Source organism: Octodon degus, unplaced genomic scaffold (assembly GCF_000260255.1).
Source record: "Octodon degus isolate 3935 unplaced genomic scaffold, OctDeg1.0 scaffold00059, whole genome shotgun sequence".
Classification (NCBI taxonomy): Eukaryota; Metazoa; Chordata; class Mammalia; order Rodentia; family Octodontidae; genus Octodon; species Octodon degus.
Genome location: NW_004524635.1, coordinates 6,252,224 through 6,256,294, shown reverse-complemented (window position 1 = coordinate 6,256,294; position 4,071 = coordinate 6,252,224). Strand labels below are relative to the sequence as shown.

Here is a 4,071-nt window from a genome sequence, read left to right as displayed (position 1 = left end):
GAGAGGGTCCGGCCCACGCTGCGCCTGGGCTGGGACTGGTCCCGCCGGCGCAGGGTAGCAGGAAACTCTCCGCACACTCACCGGACCTGGGCTAGGACCTGCCCATGCACTTTTAAGTCACGCAACCTCAAATATAAGTCTTTTGCATTGCTCAACATTCATACTTCAGGGAAAACATATCTGACACAACTTCTAGAGGTTTGTTTTGGCTCAGGGCTTTAGTGAGTGGTCTTTGGTTCCAAGAGAAAAACATTATAGCAGAAGAACATGGGTGAGAAACATCCTACTCCCCATATAGCAGTCAGGAAGGAACACACGAGAAGAGCTCCAGAGCAGAAAAGGACCAGACAGAGACCCCATGGTCACACACCCACAAGCCACACAAACACACCCCAAAGAATATTTTACTAGTTTTCAAAGCTACTCTTAGGCCAATGACGTTTACAATCAAAATTAAGCATCACATCTTTTCTGAAAAAAAGTATTTCCAACATCAATGATAAAGTATTCTATAAAGTATTCCATTGCATTGCAAAAGCAAAACATCAGAAGTAAATGTCCATAAAACTGTTCAGTGTCCAGTTTATTTAAAAGAAAAACTGTAACATTGTAAACCCCATTGTATTGAGCAATGTGATCTAGAACAACTCATTTATATTCTCTCAACTTGTATTACTATGAGGAAAATCGAAGTGATAGTATTTGCCTCATGATCTTGGTTTCAGATATGCTTTTATCTTAGAACTATTATTTTTTTCTTTTTCTTTTTCTTTTTCTTTTCTTTTTTTTTTTTTTTTTCAGAACCAGGGATTGAACTCAGGTCCTTGCACTTGCCAGGGAAGCACTTATTCTACTAAGCCATCTCCCGGCCCACTATTACTTTCTTTTGAAAATTAGTCCACTTTCCTTCTTTCCATGCCCATGATAACTGGTCACCCTGCAATAAGGTGTAGGCATTTGACCCAAGCGAGCCCAGCCAGAGTATTTCCTGAGGTTAAAATAAGGAGTTAGAAGTGGGATTTCCTTATCTACTACTTTACTCAATAAAATGCAATTATGAGCAGATGACTGAAATAGGATACTATGGACCACAGAAAATTATGGGAGTCAGCATAGCACAAACACTTCCAGGGCATGGGAGAGCTAGGTCATTCATTGATCAAATCCTGTGTGTCATTGGTTGAAGGTACAAGCAAGCCAGTGACTTCCTTAGCAGACAACCACAGAGAGCCCACCGGCAAGAAACCAAGCCATGTAGGTATAGCTGAGACAGGGAGCCAGGGTCTTGGTACCATTGTGTGAGCCCCTAAATGTCATCTCTTAAAATTCGGATTAAATTTCACTTCACACAATGTAGATTAAGTTCAATCTCTGTTCATACTGAAGGAATCCCTAGTGGCATATATTAAAATCTTTCCAACTGGTGCTTGAAAAGTGATGATGGGTGCTTAAGAGATGTCAGTTCTTCCTTATCCCTAAAGCTTCTGATAGTTTTACAATTCCTGCCCTTGACTTGAAATTTCCTTTTCAGGGCTAGAGAGACAATTCCACAGTCTAAGTACCTGCCTGGCAAGTGCAAGGTCCAAAGTTTGATCCCCAGTACTGCATGCCATACCAGCACTGAAAACAGGCATGGTGGTGTACGCTTCTAATCCCAGTGCTAGGAAGGCTGAAACAGAATGATCACTATGAATCTGACTGCATAGCAAGACCCTGTGCCAAATAAATAAAAATAAATAGATAAATAAATAAAATTTTCCTTTTCATATACCTGGAGGTCACCTGATTCCATGATTTTATCCTGCAGAGAAGGATATGTACTCTCTAACAAAGTGGATTAAATCCTTTGATTAATAAATGCTACTTATTCTTTTTAAGATTTGAATCCTAAAGAATTAATAGACCTATTTTTAATTACTTTGGTATGTACTTAATTTCAAATAAAAAGTACATGTGTTGTAGAGTGGAAAGAGGAGAAAAAGTTAAGTCCTCATCTTCTCAAAGAAGGCTATTGATACTTCCCAAATTAATAAAATAAAATAAAAACTAAGAAAATTGTTAGCTCGTATGTTCAGTTTCAGTTAAAAGAGATGAAAATGGTTGCTTTTGAGGAAATGGATATGGTAAAAGTTACACAAGGACAATTGTCTGAATATTTTATAACCAACTTGCTCTTTAATTTACTACATGCATGCACTCCCTTGATAAAAATATTTGTAAGGAAATAAAATGGGAAATGTTACATTCACTTTCAAACCATTGACTTCCCTCAGACTGCCTAGAAAGCACACTTCACTCTATTTTTCTACTCGTTCATTTTCAGGAATGATGACATTTGAGGATCTGTCTACAGTTTAACAGGTAGTTGTAGAAGCACCTACTGTCATGTGCTTCACAAAATTTCATTTGGTTCCTAATGTTAACCAAGGACCGGACTGCATAAGCACAGTTCTTGTCTATGGAACAAGGAAAAAAATCACAAAAGATATTCAGAGCCCCTAAATGAACATATGTAGATGACCATAGATATTTTCTCCTATGTAGTTTTTCTTTCAATATGTGAGGAATGACTGAAAAATATCACATATTATTTCAGATATTTGGTCCTTGAAATTTAAGTTTGCTAAATGGTGTCATAATAAGAAAGACTGTGAAAAACATTTGAACTACAAATGTCAGAATCAATAATAGAGCAAGAGTCTGAATCACTGAGTCCACATATCCATGTTGCAGGTCATGCTGAGAATCAGTTTAAATAACCTCTCTTAAATAGCAGCATAGAAGCTCAATGAACAGAAAGATGATACAAGTACATATTTATCTCTCTATTCATACTGCAGCAAAGAGTATTTTGGTTAGTATCTTGGTTACTTCTCTCTCATTGCTGGAACAAAATACCCAATACCCAAAGTTAAAGGAGGAAATGTTTATTTAGCTTAGTTTGTAGAGATTTCAGTTCATAATCAGCTGCTTCAAGGCAGGGTGGTGTGGTGAAAGAGCAACCATTCACGATGGCAGCATAAGACAGAAAAAGTATCAAGAACAAAAAATGGGAAAACAATTCTCTTTTCCTCCTTTATGCTGTATGCAGGCTACCCCGTAGAGAAGGTGCAACACTCACACCATCTTTCTGCCCTCTTCTTATACAGGCTCAGGATGTTTACAAAGTGAGGACTTGGGACCCCTGCTGAGTCACTTAGTTAAATTTCTAAACTTCTCAAGTTGACACAGTGAACCAAGCATTATACATCTTACAGCATAAACAGTCACCCTAGGGCATGTCCTCTACACCCTAGGGTAAAGAACTGCTGAGTCACTTAGTTCAGCTTCTAAATATCTAAAGTTGACACAAGATATCAACTGTTACAGTTGGAAATAATATATACATTAGGTGCCACAAATTCTGACTGTTACTATAAGCCTATGAATTGATTCTAGGAGAGATGTTAAGCCACTAAGTATGTTTCTAATACTACACAAAGCTTTGCGGCAATTATCCTTCCAATTGCCATATTAAGCAAATTCTTGTCCATGCTTAAGAAAATAAGAATGTCAGAGCAGAAGTAAGAAGATGGCAGTGGAGTTGCGAGTTACTCAGGAGGAAATTAAGAAAGAGCCAGCACAGCCAATTGTCCTGAGAAGACATGTCTACTGCTGCTCCGCGTCTTCACCAACAACAACGGTGGCCACCACTGTATAGAAGAGTTCTATAGCGACAACGTCCCATCCAGCAAGCTGCAGATCTACACCTGGATGGACGCAACCTTGAAAGAACTAACTAAAGGGCCGGACAAATAGCTCAATGGATTAAAGCACCTACAAGCAGGCGCAGGGCCCGGGGTTCGATCCCTGGGCCTGCTGTGCCGGCCCAACCCCTTCCCCCAGGCCCGCTGAGAAGGCCTTTGAGACTGGGTGTGATGGCAAGCACCTGTAATCCAGCACTTGGTAGGCTGTAAACATGAGAATCACTACAAGTGTGATCTACTAATGAGACCCTGAACACCCAGTAGACCCTTCCCTAAAATATAGGAAAAAAAAAGAAAAAAGGAAGGAAGGAAGGAAGGAAGGAAG

General features: G+C 39.4%; 1 pseudogene; it reads left to right on the top strand.

Annotated features, from left to right (window-relative positions):
* The first annotated feature begins 3,571 nt into the window (after positions 1-3,571).
* The window catches only part of LOC101592689, a 956-nt pseudogene continuing 456 nt past the window's right edge, over positions 3,572-4,071 (top strand).